Here is a 17455-nt window from a genome sequence, read left to right as displayed (position 1 = left end):
GTTCATTCCCAGTTTTTCTTTGATTTCCTCATTGTGGACACCCTCTTGCCATTGTTCCCATCAATAGTACCTGCAATCATCCTAGCTACTTTCATATCCATAACCTCAACCTTATTCATAAGGTAACCTGAATCCACCCAACTTTCGCTCCCATACAGCAAAGTTGGTCGAAAGATTGAACGGTGCACAGGTAACTTAGTCTTGGTACTGACTTCCTTCTTGCAGAAAAGAGTAGATCGTAGCTGAGCGCTCACTGCATTAGCTTTGCTACACCTATAGTCTGGGAGACGAGTCGTTGGTATTGACAGCTCGGTAGCGTCTTTCCGTTGCCTAGCGACCGCAGGCAGGCAGCCAATGACGGCCTGACTCTGAGCGGGTAGCAGGGGCCACGTTGCCGCTCTGAAACCCGGTCGCGCGCGCTTATGAAACTTACCAGTGTCTCGCGTGCAGGCGTTTGTCTGAAGTTGAATTCGCAGTTTGTTTCGTTTTTGTTGTTTTTAGTGTTCCTTTGTTTATGTTTCGTTGTAAACAATGTCTAGTGCGGCAGGTAGTACCAGTCCAACACAAGAAGTGAAACGGAGGAAGAAAAGTGTGCTACACACCCAGGCCCGTGAATTCGTGTGCTCTGTGAGGGATTACTTTGAGAAAGAAAAGGACAAAGGTGGGCCCTTAATTCTTGTTGTTCAGGTTGTGAAGAGAACTGCAGCAGCATTGAAAATAAGTAAGAACACTGTTGTAAAGGTAGGGAAAGAACAGTATAGTGTAGATTGTGACGAGAGTGGCACAACAAAGCTGCACACACCAGGAAAGAAGCGACCGAGAAATAAGCAGGTGACAGCTTTGGACGATTTTCAGAAAGACGCTATTCGTCGTCATATATACAGCTATTATAAGAGAAGGGAATATCCCACTCTATCTAAATTACTGGTGTCGCTTCAGAAAGACGATCTTTTTAAAGGGAGCAAATTTTCATTGCGTACAGTGTTGAAAGACATAGGCTTCAGCTATTCACTGTTTAACGGACGCAAAATATTAATGGAAAGGACAGATGTAGTTGCATGGCGGTGCAGATTTCTGCGCAGGATCATGGGTGTGGAATTCGAAAGAATAGTGTGGTTAGATGAAACTTGGGTCAATGCCAGCCATTCTTTACGTAGAGGCTGGAATGATGGAACGCCCGAGGGGACAATGGCAGTGCCTGTTGGCAAAGGAGGGCGTATTATTGTCTTACATGCAGGAACATCGAAAGGTTTTGTGCCAAACTGCTTGAAAATGTTTCGGTCAAAAAAGACGGGAGATTACCATGAAGAAATGAACAGTGTAGTATTTCAAGAATGGTTCGAGACATCGCTTATGACGAATCTGACAAGTCCATCAGTGATTGTTATGGACAATGCGCCTTATCATTCCGTTGTTCACGATAAGGCACCAACCTTGGCAACAAAAAAAGACGATATCATTCAGTGGTTGAAAGAGATTTAAGGAAGGCGGAACTGCTCGAAATTGTGGCACAAAAGAAACCCCAATTTCCAACATATGTAATTGACGAGATTGCTAAAAGGCACGGACATGAAATCGTTCGGCTTCCTCCATACCACTGTCACTTCAATGCAATTGAAGGAGTGTGGGCGCAGATAAAAAATTACATTGCTGCAAACAATAAAAAATTCACGATCTCTGAAGTCTAAACTCTCCTTCCAGCAGCTATCAATAAAGTGACAAGCGAGACGTGGGCTAAAATTGTAAACAGCACTGCAAGTGCCATCAGAGAGGCGGCCAAAACCGAAGGGGTTGTGGAAGAATGCATCGAAAATTTAATTATGCATCTGGGAGAGAGCAGTGATAGTTCGAGTAGTGCTGAGGAAGACAATGTCAAATCAGATTCTGACAGTGATGTGAGTGGTGTTTTTCCATTACAGTAACTACAACGTATTCAAGAATGTAAGGAGGGAGTTTGCTATCGATCTACAACCAGATCATCATATTGTGAGTACTTTCTTCAGATTATAACTCTTAATACACTGACCAATTATTCTGTAGCTTGTAGTAGAACAAATTAATAATGCTAATACTTAACAATGGAAACCAAAACTGCTAATGTTCAACAACTTGCGAAAATAGTTTTCATTTCAGTTGTGAAGTTTAACAAATAACTTTATTATGTTTCAGCATCTTAGATACTTGTACTCAATAGCTCTTATCAGTTTTCGAGTTAATATATTTCAAGCATCAACTTTAAATAAATTCACGCGTACCAATACGACTTGTATTTTGTCTCGCTTTTATTTCTGCTGCTAGAGAATGCGTGTAGCAGACAGGGCGCCGCGTGCTGTGAGCCACGTTCGGCAACAGCGCCGTCTGCCCGCCGGAACTGTCACTACCAATCACTCGTCTCACGGACTATAGCTTCCAGTTCTTTCACTATGTTGCCATCCTGTGAGAATATGCATCCAAAGTACTTGAAACCGTCCACCTGTTCTAACTTTGTTCCTCCTATTTGGCACTCAATCCGCTTATATCTCTTTCCCACTGACATTACTTTCGTTTTGGAGATGCTAATCTTCATACCATAGTCCTTACATTTCTGATCTATCTCTGAAATATTACTTTGCAAACTTTCAATCGAATCTGCCATCACAACTAAGTCATCCGCGTATGCGGGACTGCTTATTTTGTGTTCACATATCTTAATCTTACACAGCCAGTCAATCGTTTTCAACACTACTGAAATTAGGAAAATAATAAATTCACTCAAAAGCTCACGTGGAAGTCATGGAATTTCCAAAAGAGTACTAAATGCTTGTTCCCAACAAATAAGTATGGTTCTGAGCCACATATGTAGTAGCTCACTGAAACTGGGCACTTTTCCAGACACACTGAAATACGCTATTGTTAAACCACTGCGTGAAAAAGGGGATAGCTCTGATGCTAACAACTACTTCCCAATCCCAATTCTGACAGCTCGATCCAAAATTCTTGAAAAAGTAATGTATTCAAGAGTAGCATCACATATTTGTAAAAATGAAGTACTAACAAAATGTCAATTTGGTTTTCAGAAAGGCTTTTCAACAGAAAATGCTATATATGCTTCCACTGATCAAATATTAAATGCAGTGAATAATCGAACATCACTCATTGGGGTATTTTGTGATCTCTCAAAGGTTTTTGATTGTGTAAATCATTAAACAGTTCTAGATACGCTTAAGTATTGTGGGATGAGTGGCATAGTCCATAATAGTTTTTTAGTTCATATTTAATAGGAATAATGCAGAAGGTTGAAATTAACAGCACAGATAGCCTGCAAAAATCAGCAGAGTCCTCTACCTGGGGAGGTATCAAGATTGGTGTCCCACAGGGTTCAGTCTTGGGTCCCTTATTGTTCTTAGTATATATTAATGACTTCCCACTCTATACTGATGAAGATACAAAGCTAGTTCTCTTTGCTGATGATACATGTATAGCAATCACAGCCAACAAAGAAGAATCAGCTAAGGAAATTGTGAACGTCTTTCAGAAAACTGTTAGGTGATTCTCTAAATTTTGAGAAAACGCGGTTTATATAATTCTGTACAGTAAGACAGAAGTCTGTTGCTAAGGCAGAATACAAAATTTCTGGGTTGTGCATTGATGAGAAATTGAACTGGAAGAAACACATCGATGATCTGATGAAAAGGTTAGGTTCAGGTACTTATGCTATGAGGGTTATTGCAAATTTTGGCGATAAACATATCAGTAAATTAGCCTACCATGCCTATTTCCATTCACTGCTTTCACATGGCATCATATTTTGGGATAATTCATCATTAAGAGAAAAAGTATTCATTGCACAAAAGCGTGTAACCAGAATAATAGCTGGAGCCCACCCAAGATCACCTTGCAGACATTTATTTAAAGAACTCGGGATATTGACAGTACTTTCGCAATACATACATTCACTTATGAAATTTGGTGTTAACAACCCATCCCCGCTCAAAAATAACAGCGAAGTGCATAGGTACAACACTAGAAGAAACGATGATCTCCACTATTCTGGATTAAAACTTACTTTGTCACAGAAAGGAGTGAATTATGCTACCACAAAAATCTTTGGTCAAAAATTTGGAGATTTGCGGTAAGGCTCTGTGGAACTAAACAGCTGAAGTCATCGGTCCCTAGGCTGACACGCTAATTAAACTAACGGAAACTAACTTACACTAAGGACAAGACACACACCCACGCCGGAGGGAAGGCTCGAACCTCCGACAGGGGGAGCCGGGCGAACCGTGGCAAGGCGCCTAGGACCACACGGCTACCCTGCGCGGCGATCTTTGGTCATTTGCCAGATGGCATTTAAAGTCTGACAGATAGCCAACCAACATTTAAGAGCAAATTAAAAGAATTTCTGAATGACAACTCCTTCTACTCAGTAGATGAATTTGAAGTAGTAACTATAAGAAAAAAATTAATTATTTTGTGTAAAGAAAACTTATCGTAAAGGTTCCTCATCATTAGGAAATGTCGTATTCATGATCTATGGAACAAGTATTAATGTATGTATGTACGTATGTACAACTCCGCCAGGCGTGAAATGGTTCAAATGGTTCTGAGCACTATGGGACTTAACTTCTGAATCCTCTAGAACTAAGAACTACTTAAACCTAACTAACCCAAGGACATCACACACATCCATGCTCGAGGCAGGATTCGAACCTGCGACCGTAGCGGTCGCCCGGTTTCGAGACTGTAGCGCCTAGAACCGGTCGGCCAACGCGGCCGGCCCAGGCGTGAAGACTGTGTAAATGTGCTCCAAGGTTCGGCAGGCTGTATGGGCGGTCGCTCCGTCCTGTTGGAAAAAACTGTAGGCCTCTTTCTCCCCCATTAATGCTGTTAGAAACGGTTACAAAGTGTAACGCTACCGAGCTAGCATCTGATGAAAGAAGGTGTGGCGTGCAGAGGCTGCGCACCGAACCCCAACCTTCTGATCCCGCAACGGTGTTTCGTGGAGCAGCCCAGACCTGTGATTCTGTGAGCTGACAGAACTACTCGGGTTGAATCAGGCTTCATAGCACATAAAAGAACAGTTCCACGTCCGAGCCATTCGTCGTTATCTCAGTAACCAGCCACTCACAAAACTGGGGTCGCTGAGAGGGATCTGCTAGGTTTAATGCGCGAACAGCACACACTCGGTAGGGATGCACGTGCAGCTCCAGGTGGAACAGCCGTCGCCACTATCGGGGTGGTATGCCGGTCTCTTGCGACAGGCGTCGGGTTGATTTGGTACGACTCTGAAGTGTTTTATGGTGAACTGCGGAAACATTTTCTGGTGTGAGGGCACGTTTCGAAATGTTTTTTGACTTGTTCACTATAGGTCCCGCCTGACGCCATTTTCGGCGCCCTTTGCTAACACTGTGACACCATTAACCTCCTCATCAAACTGCTGACCACGACCTTGTCGCCACGTACCTTTCGACAAAGAACACCCGCTGCTCCGTCGCCCCCTCTAGAGTGGTCCACCCACACTGACACAGCCCAGCCCGTGTACGCGTCACGGGGTGTGGTTGTACGGAGGACACACCCACGTGCAGTCGCGTCCACCCGCCCGGGCCACCATCACTTGCGCCGCCCTGTATTTCGGAGTCGCCCGCAACATCGCTGATGCATCAGGTTGTTGCTGGTAGTTGCTGACTTATGCCTGATGTGTCGCGGGTGTTGTCCATCAACTGTGCAGAGTATTTCTTATGTTCGGGCCACATCTGACCTCGTCACTAAATGCTTCCATCTCGGCTCACAGCCGGTACGTAATAGAAAAATGGATATAAAATCATACAAACTGTGTTCCTTCCAGACTGTTTTGGCCGCTGAACACGATTCCGATGTCGGGGCACAGAATTGAAAATGGCGGATCCAATGCGTCACATGAAAAATTATAAATTTCGCAGATTCGACTAAAACTTCGGGTAAAAAGTGTTGTGAGATCGCAGAAATACATCTACATCTACATAGATACTCCGCAATCCACCATACGGTGCGTGGCGGGCACCTCGTACCACAACTAGCATCTTCTCTCCCTGTTCCACTCTGAAACAGAACGAGGGAAAAATGACTGGCTATATGCCTCTGTACGATCCCTCATCTCTCTTATCTTATCTTTGTGGTCTTTCCGCGAAATGTAAGTTGGCGGCAGTAAAATTGTACTGCAGTCAGCCTCAAATGCTGGTTCTCTAAACTTCCTCAGTAGCGATTCACTAAAACAACGCCTCCTTTCCTCTAGAGACTCCCACCCGAGATCATGAAGCATTTCCGTAACACTCGCGTGATGATCAAACCTACCAGTAACAAATCTAGCAGCCCGCCTCTGAACTGCTTCTATGTCCTCCCTCAATCCGACCTGATAGGGATCCCAAACGCTCGAACAGTACTCAAGAATAGGTCGTATTAATGTTTATAATACATGCTTGTCCCACTTCATATCGCTCTGCAATGTTACGCCCAAATATTTAATCGACGTGACTGTGTCAAGCACTACACTACTAATGGAGTATTCAAACATTACGGGATTCTTTTTCCCCTTCATCTGCATTAATTTACATTTACCTATATTTAGAGTTATTGGTGTAAAGAATGGCAGCTATCTATATTTAGAGTTAGCTGCCATTCTTTACACCAATCACAAATGCTGTCCAAGTCATCTTGTATCCTCCTACAGTCACTCAACGACGACACCTTCCCGTACACCACAGCATCATCAGCAAACAGCCGCACATTGCTATCCACCCGATCCAAAAGATCATTTACGTAGATAGAGAACAACAGCGGACCTACCACACTTCCCTGGGGCACTCCAGATGATACCCTCACCTCCGATGAACACTCACCATAGAGGACGTACTGGGTTCCATTACTTAAGAAGTCACATTAAATGCGTTCAGTCTTGGACAACATTCAGAGTATGGCATTCGCCCATGAGAAATTTTTGGCTTCAAATGAACGTTAGTCTCATATCCTTGAATATATTGATCATTCGTCCTGGGACATTTTCTATTCAAAGACCGAAACGAACGCCTTCTTCCTTCCAGAGATTCCCGTTTGAGTTCACGGACCATTCCCGTAATACCCGCCCGTTCGTCGAACTTACCGACAACAAGTGAATTACTTGGACGTCTTCTTTTAATCCGATCCAGTGGGCTTCCCACACACTAGAGCAGTATTCAAGAACGGGTCACACTGCTGTCCTGTCCTGCCCTGTCCTTCTGCAAAGTGCATCCTTCACTGGACCAAACGGATGTAAGTCGGGAGATGCGGGGTCCAGGCTGCAGGCTGGATGAGGAAGAACTGTCCGGCGAGGTTGTGTCAGCTGCTCTCGGCTGCAGGACTAGGATGACGCGCGGCTCTGGCCGGGCTACTGCCGACGAATGCCGGACATTCGCCACGCCGGACATTTGCCACACTTGCCCCTTCGCCAGGTAGCGATCCTTCAGGTAAGGGACGCCCTTCCTCGTACTTCTTCTGTCCGCTTTCAAACCGCCGCCTCCACATCTTCCTCGTTATAACCAGTATGTAAGGGGCTTCTTCTTCGACATCTTGGCGAAATACAGAGCTTCTTTTCCGAAATCTAAAAATTTATAACTTTTGGGAAACGAAAGCAATACCGACGATTATGTCAGTATGTAATTAGTTCTGCCAAGAACAATTGTAGATCCCTCTGTCTGTACGGTAGCTTCCTTTTACCTTTACTGATTGCGATAGAAAACCCTCCATCGCCATGAGAGCAATAAGAAAGGAACGATGTAAAGAGAATGCGAATGTACGCTAATCATTTCTTTTTGATCACCGTGCCTGCTTTAATTACTACAACTGCAAGCCCAAAAGACAACAGGGAAAGAAGAAATGGGTATGTGAATTTTTGAAAAGAAGAACGACATACTCTATCTTAACTTACTCTCTAAAATTCGATATCCCTTGCGGCGAAACATTAGTTAATAAAGTGTAGCGGGACAGTGTTCAAAACAGGACTGAAAGTAGGTTCATAAACAGAGATAAGAACATTTATGATTGACATGTCATCTGAAGTCGACGCACAATTTTAAAATGTTAGAAATAAGGAAATGAAGTGATACAAAATGCTATGCTTGTAACGTATGTTGTTTTTCCACATTGTTTAGCTCTGGTATTTACAGGATCACAGAGAAAGCATCCTAGGTTTTCGAGGAAAAAGCCGTTATTGTAATGATGTGCACTACAACAGAAACAAGAAGCACAACTTAAGCAAAAATAATGTAATGTGTGTTCCAGCTCACAAGTGACATTGAAGCAAGTAGTTCCTGTGACTTAGTATGGGCAGAGGTTATATTCGACAATGGGAATAAATTAATAACTGGCTCCTTTTACCGACCTCCGGTCTCAGATGAAACAGTTGCTGAACATTTCAAAGAAAACTGGAGTCTCATCACAAATAGGTACCCTACTCATACAATTATAGTTGGCAGTGACTTCAATCTACCTTCCGTATGTTGACAAAAATACATTTTCAGACCCTGTTGTGGATAGAAAACAACTTCCGTAATTGTTCTAAATGCTTTTTTTTTAAATTATTTTGAACAATTAGTTCACGAGGCCATTCAAATTGTAAATGGTTACGAAACCACACTTGACCTCGTAGCGAAGCTCAATTCCGTAACAAAGAAATTCACCAAAACTAAACGCGAAATATATCTATTTATAAAAGCAACTAAAAATTCGGCTGACGTCTTTCTAAGGGCTGTTCTCCAATCCTTCCTAACTATGTAAGTGAAGACCATATGTGGCTTAAGTTTAAAGAAATAGTATCAACAGCACTCGAGAGATTCATATCAAATAAATTAATAACAGACGGAACTGATCCCCCACGGTACACAAAACACGACAGAAAGCTGCTGCAGGAGCACCGAAAAAGGCACGTATAATTTAGACGAGCGCAAAATCTGCAAGTTTGGCGAAGTTTTACTGAGGCTCGAAATCTGATGCGGATTTCAATGCGAGATGCATTTAATAGTTTCCACAACGAAACTCTGTCTAGAAATGTGGCGGAGAATCCATAGCGATTGTGGTCCTATGTTAAGTGAATCAGCGGAAAGGCTCGGTAAGTACCTTTACTGCGGGTTGGGCGGCGGGTGGGGAGGGGGAGGAGGGGGAGGAGGGGGGGGAGACAAGGGAGCCAACCCCTCGGAGCAGGCAAAACCGTGGCCAATGTCCGCACACCGGTGCCGACAGACACCACGGCGCCACAAACGGGTCTCCTCTGGTGTGAAGGAGTCGACTGGGGACTGCAGTGGCACTCTGTACAGACTGTGTGCGGGTCATGGACGTTTGTTGAGGCAAAGAAATGGTTCAAATGGCTCTGAGCACTATGGGACTTAACTTCTGAGGTCATCAGTCCCCTAGAACTTAGTACTACTTAAACCTAACTAACCTAAGGACATCACAAACATCCATGCCCGAGGCAGGATTCGAACCTGCGACGTAGCGGTCGCGCGGTTCCAGACTGTAGCGCCTAGAACCGCTCGGCCAGGCTGTTGAGACACTTGTCCCATTGTGACACAAGGCGGTGAATTGATGCCCTCCACCTTTGCTGTCTTTAATAAGATCTTTTTACGACAATATGCGTGGCTCTGTAACCTTCGATGGCAGTACATCTAAACCATTCAGTATGAACTGTGGCGTAAGACAAGGCTGTGTGTTGGCACCTACACTTTTTGGAATTTTTCTCTCGGGTCTGCTCCAAGTGGCTTTCGAGAATTGCAATGTTGGAGTACATCTGCATACTAGGAAATATGGAAGGCTTTTCAACGTGAGTCTTCTGAAGAGTAAGACTGTTATATCCTAGCCAGTAATGCCACCCGAGCCCGCTGCCAAAAGGTTGGCAGCATCGAAGTCCGGACGCCGTCCGCATAAGCAGCGCCAGCGAGACAGGAAATCGCCGCAAGTCTGCGCGCGCCACCGCTGGCTTCTGGTTTCTTAAGCGCTGGAGTCGCGAGTGCTAGGACAGTTCTGTATTCGCCGCTCAGTTGTATACTCGCCACCGAATTGTGTACTTGCTAGTCAGTTGTGTGTTCATCGCAGCAGAGTTGTTGTTTGTCGTCAGCCGACGCTGACCTAGCCGCTCCGACTCGAACTAGACAGATCTCTGTAGACACGGAGTTCACTACTGTGTTTCTGTATCTTCGTTAATAAAGATAAGTACCGACTTTATTTAATCAGAGTGTTTGGGTTTTCATCTTTCTGTTCACTGTTCCAGCGGACCGGTCGGCCCGCTATTAAAAGCGTGGCGGTGACTTCGTAAGCCGTTTCTACAGCGAATTGTTTGTCGCTACGAACGCCGCCACAAAAAAGACAAAGCGCTACGAGATAGTCGCTCGTGAACTCCTGTGTGCTGATGATGCTACAATTGTTGCGAACTCCGCAGAAGAGCTGCAAGAGCTCGTATCAAGATTTAGTCACGCATGCCACCTATTCCCGACGAGTGTAAACAGCAGTAAGACCGTAATTATGGTTCAGGGTGCTAACACAAAGCCGAATATCACACTAGATGGCACTACTCTGCAAGTCATAGATAGCTTCTGCTATCTTGGATCTACTACAGAACCAAACACGTCTGTTGGGAAGAGCTGCGACAACTTTTGGCAAACTCTCTACACGTGTTTGGAAAAACAACAAACTCTCTTTGACCATCAAAATTCTTGTATATCAAACTTGCGTCCTCAATATCCTTTTGTATGCATCGGAAACATGGACTACCTGTGCCAAACAAGAACGTCGCCTTAATGCTTTCCACGTGCGGTGCCTGAGATCCATCCTCGGAGTAACGTGGAAGGACCGAGTGACCAACGAAGCAGTGATATCTAAAACTAATGGCAACAGTATTTCAGCTATCTTGAAGCAGAGACGACTCCGCTGGCTGGGACACGTCCACCGTATGGATCGTAACACATTGCCACGTGAGGTGATGCTCGGAGAGATCTCTATAGCCAAAAGACCTGTAGGACGTCCTGTATTGAAGTTCAAGGACTCCTGTAAACAAGGTACGGAGAGCTTTGGAATCGACACAAACAGATGGGACGCACGGGCTAGCACGAGACCAGAGTGGCGTGATGATACACTCCTGGAAATTGAAATAAGAACACCGTGAATTCATTGTCCCAGGAAGGGGAAACTTTATTGACACATTCCTGGGGTCAGATACATCACATGATCACACTGACAGAACCACAGGCACATAGACACAGGCAACAGAACATGCACAATGTCGGCACTAGTACAGTGTATATCCACCTTTCGCAGCAATGCAGGCTGCTATTCTCCCATGGAGACGATCGTAGAGATGCTGGATGTAGTCCTGTGGAACGGCTTGCCATGCCATTTCCACCTGGCGCCTCAGTCGGACCTGCGTTCGTGCTGGACGTGCAGACCGCGTGAGACGACGCTTCATCCAGTCCCAAACATGCTCAATGGGGGACAGATCCGGAGATCTTGCTGGCCAGGGTAGTTGACTTACACCTTCTAGAGCACGTTGGGTGGCACGGGATACATGCGGACGTGCATTGTCCTGTTGGAACAGCAAGTTCCCTTGCCGGTCTAGGAATGGTAGAACGATGGGTTCGATGACGGTTTGGATGTACCGTGCACTATTCAGTGTCCCCTCGACGATCACCAGTGGTGTACGGCCAGTGTAGGAGATCGCTCCCCACACCATGATGCCGGGTGTTGGCCCTGTGTGCCTCGGTCGTATGCAGTCCTGATTGTGGCGCTCACCTGCACGGCGCCAAACACGCATACAACCATCATTGGCACCAAGGCAGAAGCGACTCTCATCGCTGAAGACGACACGTCTCCATTCGTCCCTCCATTCACGCCTGTCGCGACACCACTGGAGGCGGGCTGCACGATGTTGGGGCGTGAGCGGAAGACGGCCTAACGGTGTGCGGGACCGTAGCCCAGCTTCATGGAGACGGTTGCGAATGGTCCTCGCCGATACCCCAGGAGCAACAGTGTCCCTAATTTGCTGGGAAGTAGCGGTGCGGTCCCCTACGGCACTGCGTAGGATCCTACGGTCTTGGCGTGCATCCGTGCGTCGCTGCGGTCCGGTCCCAGGTCGACGGGCACGTGCACCTTCCGCCGATCACTGGCGACAACATCGATATACTGTGGAGACCTCACGCCCCACGTGTTGAGCAATTCGGCGGTACGTCCACCCGGCCTCCCGCATGCCCACTATACGCCCTCGCTCAAAGTCCGTCAACTGCACATACGGTTCACGTCCACGCTGTCGCGGCATGCTACCAGTGTTAAAGACTGCGATGGAGCTCCGTATGCCACGGCAAACTGGCTGACACTGACGGTGGCGGTGCACAAATGCTGCGCAGCTAGCGCCATTCGACGGCCAACACCGCGGTTCCTGGTGTGTCCGCTGTGCCGTGCGTGTGATCATTGCTTGTACAGCCCTCTCGCAGTGTCCGGAGCAAGTATGGTTGGTCTGACACACCGGTGTCAATGTGTTCTTTTTTCCATTTCCAGGAGTGTATATCATCTGGAATGTCGAAGCATGATGAAGGCTTGTTAGATTAAGTCAGAAAAAGCTTCGCAATGCTACCACTGCTCCTGCCTCAGCAGCCAGATACACTTGTGACAATTGCGGCAAGAGATGCCGTGCTGCCATTGCCTTGACAAGTCATATGAAAAAATGCAACCCATAAACACACACACACTGCAACAATCATCTACCAAGATGTCGTGGCCAATATATATAAATGAAGTAAAATTTTCGGTTTATTGCTCTATGAATATCATTTCTTCTATTGGAATAACAAACATAATACGTTTAATTGTTTACCTGTTATTTCTCAAAACAAATACAAGACTATTGTGTTTGTCGCAAAACTTACGAAAGACACTGTATGCTTCTCCCCAAGGCTTCACGTTGTGTGGAGAGCCACCAGTTACAACTCGTGCACACATTTGGTGTTTCTGCAGGGTGAAGCAGCCAGGGCCGGTGTAAGGTGTCAGGCAAATCCAACACCTTCCATGAAAACCCTGATATGATAGCAAATCCAGCAATATGTCACATAGCTCCTAATAAATCCGGACATTAAATTAACCAAAGTAATACGATCAATGAGTGAGCAAATGGAATACCACAGACTAACACAAGAACGCGTAAATGCATGTCATACCTTCCCACCGTGAAACAGATGCAGTTCCGAGGGGAGAAACGAGAACAGAAGCCGAGAGCAGGACCGTGTTAAGCTAGAAGACCCTACGATAAGAGCGGGACAATGGGACACACGCATCGCCGGCTGACCGCCAAGAGGTCCATCCCCCAGCCCGTGTCAAAAGATAGAGCCCTCCAGAAGAACAGTATAGATCTTACGATAACACTAAAAGGGCCACACCAGCCGCAAGTTTTAGCGTGAGACTATACGCGTCTCTGTTACGTAGCGAACATTAAAAACATTGCCCCACCACGAAAAGTATAACGTTACTCATTGGATAGACAGAATTTTTGTACGCAAAGTTTAAGGTTAACATTGAGACGCTGTTTGGTCAGTTGAGAACACAGCCAGATACCCTTTTCTTAAACCAACTTCGGTAAACAGTAGTAAGGATAAGTTCGAGAGAGTTGCTTCCGAGACGGCGAGGTGTGTGGAGCTGCGCCGCCCGCCGCCCCCTGACGCTGACTAACCACCGACAAGGTAATGAACGCACGCGATGCCGCATAACAGCGCATAAAGCTTCACTCAGAACTGCAGAAGTCTCATCTGTTACATCCCCTTTTTACGTAATACTAGTGTCGATCGTCAATTGAAGCTCATGGTATTCACATTTGCTACTTGAAGTTAAAATCTGAAACACGATGATTTTTCTGTTATATAATTATTGCGAAGCCACATCAGCCACTGTAATTTATGACAAGTTAAATAAGTAATTAAAGATAATTGAGGGTCACTGTAGACCATTTTTGATAGTTTTCTCTTATATGAAACTTGATTTAAACCTAGATTATAGATGTGATATGGCATAGGTCACCCTTCGATCCATTATCGAACTTGGAAACCCATTCAGAGATTATTCGTTCACATTTTTGTTGAATGCAGTTCGTTTTTATCATCCTTTTGTCAATAGTGCAATTTATAAACAAAGTTTTGTGAGTAGAATAAAAATTCCAGTGGTAAACTTAACTGATTTTTCGACGTTATTTTCCCAGCTAAATAAAAATTGGAAAGCCTTGAACCCCTTCCACTAAATTTAGTTAGTATTAAGAATCTTTTACAGGGAGTGCAGTGTAGCTGACGCTGAAATCATTAATTATTTGATTATATCGTCGCTAGTCTCACTGAAATCTTGTGAACTCTACATGTCGTGTGTGGTGTGGCGTCTCCTTACCGGCAACAGGTCCCAGGTTCAGACTAGTCAATTCCCTAAAAAACACGCTCAGAGCGTCGTTGCGCGAAAGTGGTAGGGAGACACGACTTGGAACAAACAGACCCCACGCAGAATGTTAGACCGGTGGGCCGCACAGGCTGTTACGCGCGTGCTACTGCCATTCCTTGGACAGTAGCGTGATTCGCTTTTTCAGCAGGATAATGCACGTCCACGTCCAGGAGCTAACGCGAAGCGTGCCCTGCAACTGCCCTGGCCGGCAGGGCGGCCAGACCTCTGGCCAGCTGAACACGCCTGGCGCGCCTTCCATCAGCCCCTCGCTCGTCAGGCTGCACAGAGAGTTGCGCTGCGCACCGGCGCGGCTGGCCCTCCACTCTGCACGCTCCGCTATCGTATGCTCCTACAACGGTCGACTACCTGTCACCTCACTATCCAGCAAAGTAGCTTGTCCCTGAAGAAGTTGCATTCTTATTTTCCGGCAGTGCAATTTCGGAACATTGGCTACAAGAAACGAGTTTCGCAACTCAATTCTCTGTGCCACTTTGAGCCAGATCGCTGGTCGATCATCAGCGATCGGCTTGTTATCTTTGGCGCGTCCCCAGGCACGAGCATCTTTGGGTTTTCGGCTGTGGCGCGCGGGACGGCGAGAGGCAGTCGGTCGGCCGGTGAGACTGGCGGAGTTGTGGCTCGGGCGTATGCACACGTGTGATGTCTGTTACGCTGGAGCTGTTTGCTAATCGTGAAACTCCTTGCGCAGTTACTGGTTGCCTGGAAGGCATTTCGTATAAACTGTGCCGAGCCTGGCGGTGAGATGGGAGTCCGGAGTTGGTGTGGGCCTAGGTGTTTGTGCAAACTGAGGCGCCCGTGTGAGAAGCACGGCGAGGGCCTGTCGGTCGCTTCGTCCTTCTGGCAGCCACCGCGAGATTATGTTCGGCCGGAATGTCTGCAGTTTGTGGTGAGCGTAGTGTGGACAAGTTCTCGTAGGGTGTGCTCCCGGCCTGACTCTTAGCCTGTGTTACTTGTGGGTGCCCACCCCTTGTCTGTTACTGCTTCCGGGTGTCCTCTAAGATTTCACAGCAAAACTGTGTTTCTGGCTCAGCCTCCGCCTACAAAGGAGAAAGATTTGGAATTCCTTTATGCCGTAATTTATTGTTCTTTCAGAATAAGCGACTGTTTCTTTGGGACACTGCAGTTCCAACAGGAGTGGCGTAATGTTAATGTTGTTCGTCATATGAAGTGTATTTAACGTCTTGCAGTTTTCTGGGGCACACAGCTGTGTTATTGAACTCATTTTGAAGTGTTCTGTCGGGTGAATGACTGCTCCCCACTTGAGTGTATTCTTTTGAGTAGTATTGTAAGGATTTTTTTTTATATTTGTCACTGGGGTTCAAACGTCCCCTTAGAAAAATTATAAATGACTGTGCTTAAACTGACACACAATATTTTTAGCGCAACGCAATCTGACTTTCAAAAATCCCTACAAAATAATGGCCCTGACTAACAGTATCCTATACTGTGGTGTCACCGCCAGACACCGCACTTGCTAGGTGGTAGCCTTTAAATCGGCCGCGGTCCGTTGGTATACGTCGGACCCGCGTGTCGCCACTATCAGTGATTGCAGACCGAGCGCCGCCACACGGCAGGTCTAGAGAAACTTCCTAGTACTCGCCCCAGTTGTACAGCCGACTTTGCTAGCGATGGTTCACTGTCTACATACGCTCTCATTTGCAGAGACGACAGTTTAGCATAGCCTTCAGCTACGTCATTTGCTACGACCTAGCAAGGCGCCATATTCAGTTACTATTAATGTATTCTGAACAGATAATATTGTGAATCATGTACCGTCAAGAGCGACGTTCATCATTAATGGATTAAAGATAAGTATCAAACTAATTGTGTCCGCTTTCTGAATTCTAATTCCTTGTCATGTTCCAGACCTCACGTCAGTATAGTCCTTCCCTCCTCACGCCAGCCTGCGTGAGCTAAAACGCGTGCATTTCGACCTCCTCTAGTAACACGGTGTTGGCTCTTCTGCCAACACAACATATACCTTCCATGAATGACTTACAAAAATCTTCGTTACTCAAAGTACTGCACTACAGCGAGCGCCACTACTGCCAGCTAAATAAAAGATTCTAACTACTGAAGGCACTAACTACTGATAGGCATAGTTAGCAAATGAAAGATTTTCATAGAGAACAAACAATGTATTTACCTTAATACTGATCAAAAGTCATAATACAGGGTGTTACAATAAGGCGCGGCCAAACTTTCAGGAAACATTCCTCACACACAAAGAAAGAAAATATGATATGTGGACATGTATCCGGAAACGCTTACTTTCCATGTTAGAGCTCATTTTATTACTTCTCTTCAAATCACATTAATCATGGAATGGAAACACACAGCAACAGAACGTACCAGCGTGACTTCAAACACTTTGTTACAGGAAATGTTCAAAATGTCCTGCGTTAGCGAGGATACATGCATCCACCCTCCGTCGCATGGAATCCCTGATGCGCTGATGCAGCCCTGGAGAATGGCGTATTGTATCACAGCCGTCCACAATGCGAACACGAAGAGTGTCTACATTTGGTACCGGGGTTGCGTAGACAAGAGCTTTCAAATGCCCCCATAAATGAAAGTCAAGCGGGTTGAGGTCAGGAGAGCGTGGAGGCCACGGAATTGGTCCGCCTCTACCAATCCATCGGTCACCGAATCTGTTGTTGAGAAGCGTACGAACACTTCGACTGAAATGTGCAGGAGCTCCGTCGTGCACGAACCACATGTTGTGTCGTACTTGTAAAGGCACATGTTCTAGCAGCACAGGTAGAGTATCCCGTATGAAATCATGATAACGTGCTCCATTGAGCGTAGGTGGAAGAACGTGGGGCCCAATCGAGACATCACGAATAATGCCTGCCCAAACGTTCACAGAAAATCTGTGTTGATGACGTGATTGCACAATTGCATGCGGATTCTCGTCAGCCCACACGTGTTGACTGTGAAAATTTACAATCTGATCACGTTGGAATGAAGCCTCATCCGTATAGGGAACATTTGC

The sequence above is a fragment of the Schistocerca piceifrons genome, chromosome 10, assembly GCF_021461385.2.
Source record: "Schistocerca piceifrons isolate TAMUIC-IGC-003096 chromosome 10, iqSchPice1.1, whole genome shotgun sequence".
Taxonomy (NCBI): Eukaryota; Metazoa; Arthropoda; class Insecta; order Orthoptera; family Acrididae; genus Schistocerca; species Schistocerca piceifrons.
The sequence above is the reverse complement of the archived record's forward strand: the minus strand, read 5'-3'. Positions refer to the sequence as shown.